Below are 16,845 nucleotides of genomic sequence, written 5' to 3' on the forward strand. Positions count from 1 at the left end.
ACGTGGCGGACGATGTGCCACGTGTTGCCACGTGTCGAGACACGTGGCGAGAGGTGTTCCACGTGTGGACGCGTGGCAGTCTTGTGCCAGAGGTGTCAGGACACGTCATCGCGATACGCGATGACGCAGGTTCAACCAGCGACGCGTATCGCTGTTGACCCTTCTAGAAGGTTTGACCAAGCCCCTTCGCGATACGCTATGGCTTGTCCCTTGTCCCCATCGCGTAGCGCGATAGGAAAAGAAAACAAATTTTTCATTTTTAACTTTGTAGTTTGAATTTGGCAGAATTAGTCCCTTAACTTTGGAGAGTTGTCATTTTTGGCCCAAAATTCCCGTGATGCTACACTTCTCTTGGAGCACGCTCTAGATTCCTTATATTAGAACCTCCTAGGGTTGTGACGTACCCCAACTCAGTAGTTGGTGTAACAACATTTCCGGTGTCTACCGGGGTGACACCCTCTTGTTGAGCAAACAACCCCCGAGCCGTTGAACCATCCAAGGAAAAGATTCCTGGATTAACGGTGTCGGTTCTTGCAACAGGAGTCAAAATTCGAGCAAACACAGATGTTGCTCCTTCACGTGTTTCAAGGTTGAGATCACGTGGAGGTTGTGCTTGATTCTCCTTCGGCCATTTAGGTAACTGACTCATATCGTAAAGAGAACGAAAATTTTTTTTTTAGCTGTTCTAACAACACGGATTGAGCCAATGAAGAAACACGGATCTACTCCCCACTGATGGGTCCTAGATCCAATGAATCCACAGGGTAGGATACGGTTACTGCCAACACGATATGAATACAATCCCTAAAGTCCAGTGACGTGAATCCTGCAAAACAGAACACCGTGAGCTCGTTACGGGAAGGACAAGGTGGGGGGTCTTACCGTAACCACCCTCCGGTGTGAGAATAAGTACCGTTCTGATGAAGAGATAAAGTACTTAAGTAAATTGAGAGAGTACAGTGATGGTGAATGTATACCTCATGATGATTGAGAGGGTATTTATAGCCGGAGGGTGTAAGGAAGTGATTGGGCCAACTGTCCCTTTAGAAGATACCTCATAACCGTCTGGACGCGTATCCTTATATGATAGGTTTAACTCATACGCTACATGTGCATGTATAACAACCTGGACACCTGTCGCTTTATTATTGGTTGATGAGGTAACATTGGCCATGTGCACGGTTATAACGGCCTTGTTACGTGTCACTAGCTAATTGGCTAAAGGGTCACGTATTGCCTAAGAAAGCATCTTGGCAAGTCTTCTAGAAGGTAATTGGTTATTGACAGCTGTCCCGAAGCATTACCTTGTAGTTATTTACGCGGAAGGGTATTCCTTCATGCGGGTGACTTTTGAGGGTGCAGTGAGGCTTCCACATGTGTTATGAGGGTGTTTCTTCCTCAAATGATTATGCGGATGGTTTATATGCCCCGCGGGTGCCTTATGAGGGACTTCTGATTGACCCGAGAGTATTTCTTACGGGTATTTGGGTCCTTTTGGTACCCAACCTCTATAAGTCCCCCAGTCCAGTGTTTCTTCCGTGTGAAGTATTTTATGTGGGTGAAATTCTGGACTCAATCGTGGATTTGGGGATTTTTAATTTAGCAAGTTGGTGAGAAATATCTTTTGTTGCTGTGGATAATCATGAAAAAGGACAAGTTGATCACTCGCAGGTGCGTGTGCAGGTGACAAGACGTTTTTGACGGCTGTTACTGTACCCGACTGTACAACTGTATCCCTTTTTAGAATTTCCCGCGTGACGTGGCGGTTTGTGATTAGGCGATGAATTTCTCTCTCCACTGTTTATATACCATCGCATTAATTGCGATGGGTATAAAGGAAGAGAAAACTTCCTATTGAAGCTTTATCGCCTTTGTTTTTCCTTCTTTGTTCTCCTTCTGATTTAGAGCTTTGGAATTTCTCCATAACCCTTATGCCAAAATCGCCTGCAATGTCGAATGTTCAAACCGAAGTTGATGAGATAGAGATCTCATGGGACTACACTGAGTATCAAAGATTACTAGAGACGTTTGGCATCCGGAGTGGGAGCCGGAGTTTCCTTCACCGGGCTCTATAGCCAGTTTATCTCCACCCGGTAAAATGGCTATTTATGCCGATTATTTTTCCTGTGGAAATTTCCGTCTTCCTTTGATGAAATTCTTTATGAATTTGTTAACCGCCTATGGAATTCACTTATCCCAACTACATCCACGTACTGTAATGCGAATTCGACATTACGAATTCGTATGTATAGCACGTGATCTAGTGTCACACGTTGATCGATTTCCCGTTTTCTACCGTCTTGCCATCCGCGATGGTTGGTATACCTGCCAAGGGTTTTCCGACCGAAGTATTGGATACGAGGTTGAGAAGGTGTCCGCCAATTGGCGTAGCAAATTTTTTTGGATTTATGAGGACGTGGTACCTGTTTCCATGGTCCGCCGTCCGGTTAACTCTCGCCTTCAGGACGTTGTTACGGCTGCCCATGAAGGGCGTGATTGGTTCCGTATTCTAATGGCGGAACCAACACCAATGCGGGCGCTACCGGAGGAAGCCCTGGTGTGGGCAGGCATGAGCCGTTTATGGGCCTCAGAGTTTTTGGAACCCATTTTTGTTGACTTGTATGAACGTAAGTTACCCCTGCTGTTTTCCTCTTATTTGAAGTATTTCATAATTAAACTTTTTATCCTTTCAGGTCGAGGTTCAATGTTCAATGTCCTTTTTGAGGATAGAGGTTGTGTCCGACATGGCATTCGAGATGCCGGGGACCTACCTATTCTTGAGAAGACCAAGTCTCGTTTCCTTTTTCCAAAGAAGGTGCGGGCTGAACCTATTGTCTCTAACGCCACCTTTGAGACAGGTGCGTATGTTCTAAAACCTCATCCGCTTATTGCTATTACTTCTGATGGGACGATCACCACTTTATTATCGAGTGATGATGATGGTGATGGTTCCGATGTTCCTCCTCTCCAGAGAAGAAAGAGTCCGATGACGATATACCTGATTCTTTTTCTGTCACCCAATTATTGGCAGAATTAGAGAAGAAGAGGGCTTTTATGGCTTTTCAAGCAGGTCAAGCGGGCGCCAAGACTGCAGGTGCTGAGGCGGGACCTTCGAATAAGAAACGAAAAACTCATCGTCCTAAGAAGCCACAGTATTGTCTTGCTGATCGCATTGACACGGTAGAAGGTACAGTAGTGTCGACTCCTCCCGTTGACACTTCAGCGGAAAATCCCAACAACCAGTCTGGGAATGAAAATCGTTTTGACTATCTTTTCCAGGCTGGGGTGGTACAAGTTTTCAGGGGGATGACCTGCCTGTGGATGTAGGGGGTTTTAGGAGTAATGAGACTCTTCCGCATCCTCCTCCTCAACGATCATCACCTTTACCAGCTCGCCTAGGGCCCTCAGGTTCCCGCTATTATGGGGATGCGAACTTGGGTGACATGCATGATTTGTTTGTCCCTCCCTGGGACATTACCAACGGATCCAGGTTTACTGACCCCGGGGTTTGTATGAGTTTTATGGAACATTGTGCATCCCCTGCTGAAATGTCATATCAGCGTGACCTCTCCCGCCACGACCTCCACACGAATGTAGCCTATCATTTGGCTAATGCCTTAGCTGGGAGCCAAGAGGTTTTATGTGAGTGGCGTACACTAGGCGGGAAGGTGGCGGAGGCTCGTCGAGCTGCCGAGGCTGTCCAGAAAGAAGCCGAGGAGCACCGCGTTGCAGCCCATACTGCTAAATGGAAGCAGGTTGACGCGGAGACTGCCCTCAAGGGTGAACAGGACCGCAATGCTGCAGCTGCTCGTCAATGGAAGGAAGCTTGTGAAAAGCAAAACTCCCTTTTTGAGGCCGCTCGGGCAAAGACTCAAAAGGAGAAAGATGATTTGGCCCGGGCGCAAGAAGCAAACTTGGCCCTAGAAAATCAAGTGTCTCTTCAAGGTACTCGAATTCAGGAACTTGAGGCCGAGTTAAAGTTGCAGAGAGAGCAGAACGATCTTAAAGAAAAAAGTGCCCTTGAGGTTCAAACCGCTTACGACTCCCTTCTGCAAGCTCATGAGAAAATATCCGCGGAATCTCGGGTGCTTCAAGAGCGAGCCGAATGTGCAGAACGAGATCGTCAGTGGTTTCTCACCCGGGGGATTGATGCTGTAAGTTATTTGATCCGGGAACACCGAAACAAGAATGCCAAAACCATAAATCATTTGACGCAGCCGCTTCAAGTGAGATGGTCGATCGTTTGATATCACCCCTAACATATGCCCCTCGCAACTCCAGTGGACAATTCCTCCATTCGATATGTGTACAATCGATGCTACCGAGCATCCCTGGAAAATGGCATCTAGCCTCGTGCGCGGCGTAAAGACGTGTAATGTCGTGTCTTGTTGGTTTTCATAGAAACTCTTTGCCATACAATTTAATAACCGCGTTACAAAAGAATTGTAGACATTCACGTGAAGTTCTCTCAGACATTTGTAAGTATTCATCGAATTGGTCGGGTGGGTTACCTGTCGCTAATTGACGAATAGCGGATGTACATTTTTGAAGCGCCGTAAAACTTCGTTTGCCCCTCGCGTCGTAAGATTCTTGAAACCATTCTTCGTTTGCTTCGACGTCGGCTACAATCTTTAAAAATAAAGATTTCGGCTAACGAAAGCGTTCCCTAAACGTCTCGTCATTGTATTTCGGCTCCTCCACAAAATAGTCGTTCATTAGCACTTCGTGGGCATGTATACGATCACACTCCACCATTTTTTTCTTTGGACGGCTCGGGCCTACAAGTTCGTTATATAACAACGGGAATCATTCGAGAATGTCATCGTCCGAGGACGAAGAGCTATCGGTGTCTAAGGGAACCAAGTCTTTCGGAAATTCCATATTTTTTGTTGTGAATGAAGTGGAAGATTGAGAGTGTTTTGAGTTGGATTTGGTTTTGAGTGGGATTTGGTTTATGTTTTGGTTTTGATTTTATATTGGTTAACTTTTTTTAATTTAACCCCCCCTCTCCCAACGGCTCCCTCCCCCAACGGTTATATTTTCCTCGATTACCCCCCCCCCCCCACTGCGTGATGGCTATCACGCACACTCCCCCCATCACGCGTGATGGGGGACCGGCGGCGGTGTATGTGAGGCCATCACGCGTGATGGTTCTTCACCACGCACCAGCCCGGCTCCCCTAAGTGAAAATATTGCACCTTCAAGTGATGCGTATATTTTGTACTCTAATAACTTCAGGTTTTTTCCCTTAAATATATATCTACATCATCCGCAATGATGGCTTCCATAAACGATCACACTCTATATCACAACATCACTTGGCAATTCTAAATCCATCCAAATATCCAATGTGGGTAATCAAACAATTAATGAAAATATTTAATGATCAGAGTAATTAATCAAATCAATCATCGAGACATCACTTGGCAATTTAGAATCCATCCAAATATCAGTCTGACTAATCAAGGCTAGTTTTCCTCTTTTACCCTAATGTACTTTATATCATTATATGTTTATGTGTAAATTGTAATGAGGTTAGAATTATATGTTTAAAATTGTGCATTTTGGGTTTATTGCCGTTTTTTAAAAGAAAGTTGACCAATTAAAATATTTTTTTGTTATTTCAAATAAATTAGACTATGCGTAATGGGCGACAATCGAAGGCGAAATTTGGGCGAGGAGGGCTACAACAACACCCCCCCTGGGGCGAAATGTGGGGCGATAGCGGCGGTGGGAGGGGGGGCAAGAAACCTTTGTCGCCGGTTTTGTTTGGAAAATAATAATAAAATATTATTATTACCATTACCAACGGTCAAATATTAAAAAAAACAAATTTAATTTAAACAATATATACATATACATACACCATTCTTCTCCAAAACCCATATCCATTTCATACACTACACATAACCAAATTTTTCAAAAATACAACAAAAATGAATCCTAGAAACAACCCGAACCAACCGAAACACCCATTTCCTTCTGTGGAACTCACCGCTACCATGAGAGAAACCATCAAACAACACGAAAAGATTGCCGTGAAACTCGCCGCTACCATGAGAGAAACCAACGAACAACACGAAAAGATTGCCGCTATGTTGAAATTGCGGGAAATGAGTAAAGAATACGAATCCCTCAATGTCACACCCCGACCAAAGGCGGCCGGGGGGGGGGGGGGGGGAAGAAACCTATGTCGCCGGTTTTGTTTGGAAAATAATAATAAAATATTATTATTACCGTTACCAACGGTCAAATATTAAAAAAAAACAAATTTAATTTAAACAATATATACATATACATACACCCTTCTTCTCCGAAACCCATATCCATTTCATACACTACACATAACCAAATTCTTCAAAAATACAACCAAAATGAATCCTAGAAACAACCCGAACCAACCGAAACACCCATTTCCTTCTGTGGAACTCACCGCTACCATGAGAGAAACCATCAAACAACACGAAAAGATTGCCGTGGAACTCGCCGCTACCATGAGAGAAACCAACGAACAACACGAAAAGATTGCCGCTATGTTGAAATTGCCGGAAATGAGTAAAGAATACGAATCCCTCAATGTCACACCCCGACCAAAGGCGGGGGTGGGGGGGAAGAAACCTATGTCGCCGGTTTTGTTTGGAAAATAATAATAAAATATTATTATTACCGTTACCAACGGTCAAATATTAAAAAAAACAAATTTAATTTAAACAATATATACATATACATACACCCTTCTTCTCCAAAACCCATATCCATTTCATACACTACACATAACCAAATTCTTCAAAAATACAACAAAAATGAATCCTAGAAACAACCCGAACCAACCGAAACACCCATTTCCTTCTGTGGAACTCACCGCTACCATGAGAGAAACCATCAAACAACACGAAAAGATTTCCGTGGAACTCGCCGCTACCATGAGTGAAACCAACGAACAACACGAAAAGATTGCCGCTATGTTGAAATTGCGGGAAATGAGTAAAGAATACGAATCCCTCAATGTCACACCTCGACCAAAGGCGGCGGAACATGCCGAGGTGTAACGATTGCCCATAAGCACATGACACTATTAAAGCGACAATATTTAATAAACTCATTTCATTTCACATCATCGAAAATGTCACACAACCATATTTATAACAAGTCATAACAAAATATAGCAAATCAAATATTGTTCATTTTTGCTAATATCCTAGAGGTATTTGTGATGTTTTCTTCAAGCATCCATAATCAACCAAGATGTAAACCTGTAACATTTCATAAAATAAAGTTTTTCAACACAAGGTTGGTGAGCAACTCATAAGTTTGAACAATATGAATATAATAAGAAAAGCCACAAACTTGTATACAAAACAACAAATAAATAGCAATAATTTGGATAATATGAGGTCGCTAATAAGAATACATTAGCGACACCGTCTATAATAGAATACCAAATAGATTCGGATTTCATGATGTAACATCACGGGAATTTCGAGCCAAAAATATCAAGAATCAAAGTCTAGGGATCAAATATGCCAAGTTCCAAACTCCGAGGTTGAAAATGAAAAATCTGTTTTCTTGTCCTATCGCGCTACGCGATGGGGAAAAAAGACAAGCCCATCGTGTATCGCGATGGGGCTTGGTCAAACCTTCTGGAAGGGTCAACAGCGATACGCGATCGCTGGTTAGACCCTCGTCATCGCGTAGCGCGATGACGTGGTCTGACAAGTTGTGACACGTGTCAGCCGGTGACACGAGGTAACGCCACGTGTCAACACGTGGTACTGCGCTGGCCACGTGTCAACACGTGGCAGGTCTATTATCTGACTGGCCAAGCCTACGTCGCGCTACGCGATGGGCTAGCCAAAGGACCCATCGCGTACCGCGATGGGATCCAAAATCTTGCCTATAAATAGCAAGGTACGGGTCTTCACAATCCCACACCAAAATTTACACCTACTACTATCTCTCTAACATCTTTCTACACCTCGAAGTTCGTGCCCTTGATCCATATCGATAACCGTACCCGATTCCTAGATTCCCGTTTGGGATGTGTACTGATGCAACGAAAGAAAGTAATCGCTTACGCCTCTCATCAAATCAAAGTGCACGAAAAGAACTATACAACTCACGATCTAGAGTTAGGCGCCATAATCTTTGCACTTAAGATATGGACGCACTATCTCTATGGAGTAAAGTTTATCGTGTACACTGATCATAAAAGCTTGAAACACATCTTCGATCAAAAAGAGGGCGATGGATGGAGACACTCAATGACTACGTTTGTGAGATCATCTACCATGAAGGCAAAGCCAACGTCGTGCCCGACGCCTTAAGTCGCAAGGAACATGAAAAGCCCAAAAGAGTCCGAGCGTTAAGGTTAGAACTTCAAATCGATCTTATTAACCAAATCAAATCTGCTCAAACTCAAGCGATCAATGAAAACAAGATCTCCGACGAAAAACGTAATGGCACCACTGACTCGTTAGTCAAAGGTGACGATGGTATCCTTAGAATAGGAAACCGAATTTGGGTACCAATCGTTGGAGACTTGCGTGGGAAAATATTGAACGAAGCACATAAGTCCAAGTACATGATGCACCCCGGTAGTGACAAAATATATCAAAACCTCAAGCCAAACTACTGGTGGAATGGGATAAAAAGGATATTGCCTCGCATGTTGCGAAATGCTTAACTTGTTTAAAAGTCAAGGCTGAACACCAAAAGCCTTCGGGATTGCTTCAACAACCCGAACTTCCCGTATGGAAGTGGGAGTTAATACTACGGATTTCATAACCAAACTTCCGAAAACGACTCGACAACATAATGCTATATGGGTAATTGTGGACCGTCTAACAAAGTCCGCACAATTTATACCTATCAATGAGTCGCACTCAATGGATAGATTAGCGCGTATTTATGTAAACAACATCGTTGCTTTGCATGGAGTACCGCTATCTATAATCTCTGATCGAGACAGTCGTTTCACGTCTCACTTTTGGAAAAGCTTCCAACAAGCACTCGGTACAAAGTTAATCCTTAGCACCGCCTATCACCCACAAACTGATGGGCAAAGCGAACGGACAATTCAAACGTTGGAATATATGCTCCGAGCTTGTGTGATAGACTTAGGTGGAAGTTGGGATAACCACTTACCCCTAGTGGAATTCTCGTATAACAATAGTTATCACACGAGCATTCAAGCCGCACCATTTGAGGCGTTATATGGTCGAAAATGTAGGACGCCCGTGTGCTGGTCTGAAACTGGAGACAATCAATTGTCTGGACCCGAAATAGTCCAAGAAACCACTGACAAAGTCATTCAAATCCGAGAACGAATTAAGACGGCACGTGATCGCCAAAAGAGTTACGCAGATGTCCGTCGTAAGCCGTTGGAGTTCAATGTTGGCGATAAAGTTATTTTAAAAGTCTCGCCATGGAAAGGTGTAATTCGCTTCGGCAAGAAAGGAAAGCTAAGTCCTCGATTCGTTGGACCCTTCGAGATACTTAAACGAATTGGTACCGTTTCATATCGTTTGCAACTACCTGAGGAAATGAATGGAATACATGACGTATTTCATGTTTCAAATCTACGTAAATGTCTAACCGACGAATCTCTTTCGATGCCATTAAAAGATGTTGAGATTAACGAAAACTTGAAATTTAATGAAAGACCAATACAAATAGAAGATTTGGAAATAAAGAAGCTCAAAAGACGAACCTTGAAAATAGTGAAAGTAAAATGGGATTCCCGACGAGGAACCGAGTACACATGGGAACTCGAGTCCGAAATGAGAAAGAAATACCCCCATTTATTCTCGTAAAGCAATCTCGAGGACGAGATTTATTTCAAGGTGGGGAGGATGTAACATCACGGGAATTTCGAGCCAAAAATATCAAGAATCAAAGTCTAGGGATCAAATCAGCCAAGTTCCAAACTCCAAGGTTGAAAATGAAAAATTTGTTTTCTTGTCGAAATTATACTCGATGTCTCAAGAAAAGTATATAACAAAGAAAAGAAAAGAGATACAAATATATTTATGTGTGTAAATATATATAATTCTTTGTTATGAATATTATTTAAGTAATAAAGAGTATTCTTAAATAATAAAGAAAATAATACGTTTCTTAAAAAAAAAAAGAAACGTAGGGTTTTTATAATAAACTAAAGGTTTATAAATATTACTTTTTAACTAAAGGTTTTAAAGTAAAAGATTATTGAACTAAAGGTTCATCGAGATAAATAAGACTAAAGTTCTTAAGCCGGATTGCATATCCGACTAATAAAAGTTATACTCGTACTATAGATGCGGATAGCAAGAGAAGAACTCACGAACGGTGTTGGAAACCGATTCCTATCAAAAGGTGAATACGCCCCAGTTTTACAAACTTGTTTTTAAACAAATAAATGTGTTATGTGTAAAACTTTACATGAGACCAAGTGTCTCTAAAAACATTATGAATAAGAGTAAAAGCCTAGCCCTCAGGCTGTAGTATACATTTGTCTGGATCCTTACATATGTGGTTAAATGTGGTGGGCACATCGCACCACGCCTGGTCACGACCTCCAGCCACGATGGGCCGAACCAAAGTATGTTCGAGTAAGAATGACCTTGTGTATATTTATGGTACCTAAGTACGTCGAAACGCTGCGGTGTTTTGCTGGGGTGATCTAGTGTAGAGACTCGAATTTATAATGATGTTTATCTTGATTATTCCTAAGCCAAGATGGGCCGAGACTTACGTGGTCTCGAGGGGTGATTAAGTAAAGTAAATATTTTAGCGTTAGCATATTCACCAGCATTCGTTGCTGACGTATTTTATAACATTTTGCAGGTAATCAAGAATAGGCTTGTGAAGACGAAGTGCTCATGATTCCGATGGCTCGGATATTTTATTAAACTTAAATATAATGGTGGTTTTGTAAACTTATGAACAAGTAAACTTAAATGAGACTTATGTCTCATTTTTTGTGTTGTAAATATTTATAACTTTAATCCACATGTTTTAAAGTCTTCCGCTTAAACCCGTAACTCTGATTTATTTACAAACGCGGTACCAACTATCGATCGCACTCCTAGGCCCGAGGTGGGGGTGTGACACATGAGGTGGGAAAAATGCTAAAATGCAAGTTCCATTGGGCTAAAGATACTAAAACGGGTCTTTAACGAGTGTTCGGGTTGTTGGTTCGGGTCTTGATGAATGGTCAAACTCAAAGTCAACTTTCCAAAATATTAATTGTTATGAGATAACTCACAAAAACTTTATAAGACTTAACCAAATATGTAGATCTATTGTTTTAGAACTAACAACGTACGTTAAGCGGATGTTTGGTTTTGTCGGTCCAAACTTTGTTATGAGATCAAGTTGAATCCAACATTTCCATGTACTTAAGAAAATAATTAAAATCAGCTTGTAAACTATTTTTAAAGAAATATACAAGTCTTGATAGCTAAAAACACACTTGTGTGTCTTAAGCGAGTAAAAATTGGATCGGTTCGGTTTCCATCTCACAACAAGTTCATAGATGGATTCCACATACCCATATATCATAGATCTTGTATAATAATGCAAAAATGAAAAATATTTAAGTTCTACAACTATAAAGTCAACAACAAGTCTTTTTAACAAAAGTTCGGTTTGGTTCGGTTTCCATCTCACAGTGAGTACATAGATGGTCTCCACATACCCAAGAGTTGTATATGTGACTAACAAACTAAAATGAGCAGAAGTTAAGCATGGTTAGTAAGCAATAATAAAGTTAGATAAGTATATATATATATCAAGAACACGAAGTTCTCCATGAAGCCTTGCCTTACGAGATCCGAAACCTCACCGACCGGAGCCGGAGAAGTAACTACCAAAGGTAACAAGGGGTATTATATTATATATATGTTGTGCCACCATAAACAAGTATTAATAAGGTTAGATAAACAAATTAGAATGAAAGATTTAACTCAGATTGACTTTTGGAAGTCAAACACTCAAGAACAACTAATAATCAACCTTTTAATCTTTGATGTTTTGAGAGAGAAATGAGAGATGTAGCAGGGAATTATGGATGAGAATAGTGGTGTATATATAGGGGAAGGAGTTGGGTCAAAGATGGGTGTTTATATCAAGTATTTGCATGAAAAATGGATCAAAACAAAGCATAAAACAACAAAAATACGCAGCTGTGCAGACCTCCCTTAGCGCGGCGCTAAGGTCTCTGCCGCATGATTTTAGCGCGGCGCTAAGGTCACAAAAGGAAAATTCTGAACTTTTAAAATTGGCAGTTTTGGCCCTCGGTGTTGTTTTTATGCGTTTTAAGGCCATTTTAGGAACCGAAAAGGGTGTTTTTGAGATCCGACAAGTATAAAACAATAATGTAACATAAAATCCATCATTTTAATTATATCGAAGGTTTCGGTTTACAAAACGGGTCAATTTACATGATAAAACAAATATAAAAGTGACCTGAAATTGACGAATGTCACAGTATCTACTACTTTAGAAAATTTCGTCCCGAAATTAAGATGAAGACGATGATGCAAACAAATGTGGATACTTCTCTTTCATTGCGTCTTCTCGTTCCCAAGTAAATTCCGCGCCACACCGTGATTCTCATCGAACTTTGACTAACCGAATACGACTACGCTTGGTTTTCTTCTCGTTGCGATCCATGATCTCAACGGGTCGTTCAACCATGATCATAGACTCATCGACATGTACTTCATCGAGAGGTATATGGAGATTACCCTCGGCAAGGCACTTTTTAAGATTCGAAACATGAAATGTCGGATGAACACGGCAAGTTCTTGCGGTAATTCGAGTCGATAAGCTACATTCCCAACACGTTCAAGGATTTTGACAGGACCAACGAAACGAGGAGCTAGCTTACCCTTCTTTCGAAAACGGACTACCCCCTTCCAAGGAGATACTTTTAAAAGGACAAGGTCGTCAGCATTAAATTCGATAGGTTTGCACCGTGTGTCGGCGTAACTCTTTTGACGACTTCTAGCGGCTAGGAGATTCTTACGGATTTGATTGATCACATCGGTAGCTTCTTGGACCATTTCGGGTCTCGTGATTTGAGCTTCACCGATTTCGTTCCAACTAATCGGAGATCGACATTTACGACCGTAAAGAACTTGGAAAGGAGCCATATCAATGCTAGAATGATAGCTATTGTTATAGGAAAACTCGATGAACGGAAGATGAGAATCCCAATTCCCACCGAAATCAAGAACACACGCTCGTAGCATATCCTCGAGTGTTTGAATCGTACGTTCAGATTGACCGTCCGTTTGAGGATGATAAGCGGTGCTTAGATCGAGACGAGTTCCCAAGGCTTCTTGAAGAGATCACCAAAAATGAGAGGTAAAACGAGCATCACGATCAGAAATGATAGTCAATGGTAAACCGTGTCGGCACACGATCTCCCGAACATAGATTTGAGCAAGCTGCTAGACAGAATACTTTCGCGGATCGGAATGAAATGAGCAGATTTGGTCAAACGATCGATAATAACCAAATGCTATCGTTGCCTTTTTGAGTGTTGGGTAATTTGGTGATAAAGTCCATAGCAGTGTCTTCCCATTTTAAAACGGGAATCGGTGGTTGCTCGAGTAGACCAAAAGGTGTTTGGTGTTCGGCTTTAACTTTTGAGCAAGTAAGACATTTAGATACATACACCGCTACGTCCTTTTTCATACCCGGCCACCAAAAGGTAGCACGAAGATCGAAATACATCTTATCCGCACCGGGATGAACGGAATACCGTGAATTGTGAGCTTCGTCGAGTATACAAGTACGAAGGTCATCGTGATTAAGAACCCACAAACGATTGAGAAAGTACAAAAGACCATCGGGTTTTGGTTTTGAGTTGAAGTTCGGCTCCACATGACATTTCGTCATACATGTTACTTTCTTCCACGGAGGCACGTTGGGCTTGGAAGATACGAATTAGAAGATCGGTTTGAACGAAGACGCTTAAGAGTAGAACGGATTTGACATTAACCTTTCGACTTAGGGCGTCGGCTATAACATTCGCTTTACCGAGATGGTAGCGAATCTCGCAATCGTAATCACTAAGTAATTCGGCCCATCGTCGTTGTCTCATGTTGAGATCTTTTTGGTCAGAAATATGTTGAAGGTTTTTGAGTAAAAACCACACATTTCGTACCATAAAGGTAATGTCTCTAGATTTTGAGAGCGAAAACGACGGCACGAAGTTCGAGATCGTGAGTCGTATAGTTCTTCTCATTGACCTTTAGTTGCTTTGATGCGTAAGCGATGACTTGTCCTCGTTGCATGAGAACCCAACCTATGCCTTGATGAGAGGCATCGCAAAATACAACCAAATCGTCGTTTCCATCGGGAAGGGTTAGAATAGAAGCATTGCAAAGCATGTCCTTGAAAGTTTGGAAAGCTTCCTCTTGCTTCGAACCCCAATCGAATGGTTTCCCTTTATGAGTGAGGGAGGTAAGGGGAAGGGAAATCTTGGAAAAATTTCGAATGAAACGCCGATAATATCCGGCCAAACCGAGGAAGGATCGAATTTCCGTGAGAGTCGTTGGAGTTTTCAAATCCTTAATGGCCTCGATTTTAGCGGGATCAACATGAATACCTTTGTCGTTTTCGATGTGTCCTAAAAATTGAACTTCCTCTAGCCAAAATTCACATTTGGAGAACTTGGCATAAAGTAGTTCGTTTCTAAGGAGCTCGAGAATGGAACGCAAATGATGTTCATGTTCGGCTTTGGATTTAGAGAAGATAAGGATGCCATCAATAAAGATAATGACGAATTTATCGAGGAATCATTTGCAAACGCAGTTCATAAGGTCCATATATACCGCGGGTGCATTTGTTAACCCGAAGAGAATAACCAAAAATTCGAAATGTCTATATCGAGTATAGAAAGCGGTTTTAGGAATGTCTTCTTCTCAAACACGCAATTGATGATAACCCGATCGAAGATCGATTTTGGAGAAACAAGTCACGCCTTGAAGTTGGTCGAATAGGTCGTCGATACGTGGCAAGGGATATCGATTTTTGATGGTGAGTTAGTTAAGTTCTCGGTAATCGATGCACATACGAAACGAACTATCTTTCTTTTTCACGAAGAGAATAGGAGCGCCCCAAGGAGAAGAGCGAGGACGAATGAAACCTTTATCGGAAAGTTCTTCGGGTTGGTTTGATAGTTATTGCTTTTCCGACGGGGTTAGACGATAAGGAGCCTTGGCCACGGGACTTGCGCCGGGCACAAGATCGATACGGAACTCAATCGAACAAACGGGAGGAAGACCGGTGACATCATCGGGAAAGACGCCAAAGAAATCAGGAACGATGGAAATATCTTGGATTTTCCTTTCCTTTTTGTCTTTTGTCACCGAGAGAGCTAAAAACAGAACGTACTTTTGGCGTAAGTACTTTTGCGATTGGGAGCACGAAATGAGATTAACTCTTTTAGAAGTAGCGTTCCCAAAGACTTTAAGAATTTTTACCGTTGACTAGCGGAATACGAATAAATTTATCGAAACAAACAACTTCGGCACGGTGCAAAGATAACCAATCCATGCCTATGATGACATCGAAACTTCCCATTTGCATCGGGATGAGATCGATGGAGAATTTATTATTAGCAAGGATAAGAGTATAATCGCGGACGACGGAGTCGATGGTTATAGAATTGCCATTGGCGACTTCAACAGAGAACGGTCGGGAAAGCTTAGTTCGAGGCATAGCAAGTTTCGACTCAAATTTCAAAGAAATAAAACTTCTATCGGCACCAGTATCAAATAAAATATAAGCCAAATGATGGTTCACAAAAAACATACCGTTCACGACATCGTTTGCCACTTGAGCTTGATTCACATTCATCATGAAAGCTCGCCCTTGATTGCTATGGTTGACTTGAGGTGCTTGTTGTGGAGGTGGAGGTGGTGCTTGGATTGCTTGGATGGGTTGGATGAGTGGTGCATTGAGTTGGGGAAGTTGGGGTTGATAGGTTTGGACTTGATAAGCTTGGGTTTGGTAGTAGGGTACGGTCATGGTTGCATAGCGGGAAAGTACCGGTGTAGGGTCTTCGGGTTTGGGGAGCTTGGGTTCGTTGTTGGGGTTGAGTAACGGCAAAATTTCGGTAATTTGTCAAAGCGGTCGGGTTACACGAAGAGACTCCATTGTTGCAACGACGACGAGTTGAAAAAATGCGTGAATATGATGAATATTAGTTGTTAATTTGTTATGTATTTTTTAATGTTTCGTTTTTAATTATAATGTATTTTTATTTAATTATTTAATATAATTGTTTTTATTTGTTTAGTTTAATTATTAAAAGAAAATAATAGAAAATGATGACGTGACACTTGAGGGGGCTACAAAACCATTACACCCCAAAAACAAATTTCTATCCTTTGCTGATTGGGCGCCACGTGTCAGAATTCGCTCAATTTGTAGCCCCTCCACTACGCATAGCCTTAATATATAGTATGTACTTATTTCAAATTTTATTATATGTTATTGAATGTTGACAATATACTTTTGTTATGATATTGCATTTTTATTATGTGACCTAACCTAACTAGAAAAACTTATTGCCAGATAATAATTAATCGAGTGATCGAAAAACATTAAAGTCATTAGAAAAAAATCTTGACTACGTCACAAGACAATATGCTAGTCAATGTCAGCTCTAACATCTTTCTTTTCCTTTTTTTGAAGTCTTGATCGGTCTCCATCGCCCTCATTGAATTCGGTAGATACAAATTCCCAAAGATCTTAGAGAAATTCGAATTTATTTGAATCTGTAGTACTCAAATCCCTCAACTTTGAAGATGGGTCACTAGAATGTACGAGTTTGTTGTTCCGTTGTTA

Source organism: Bidens hawaiensis, unplaced genomic scaffold (genome assembly GCF_021521415.1).
Source record: "Bidens hawaiensis isolate Kalapana, Puna unplaced genomic scaffold, B.hawaiensis_p1.1 tig00010744_1, whole genome shotgun sequence".
Classification (NCBI taxonomy): domain Eukaryota; kingdom Viridiplantae; phylum Streptophyta; class Magnoliopsida; order Asterales; family Asteraceae; genus Bidens; species Bidens hawaiensis.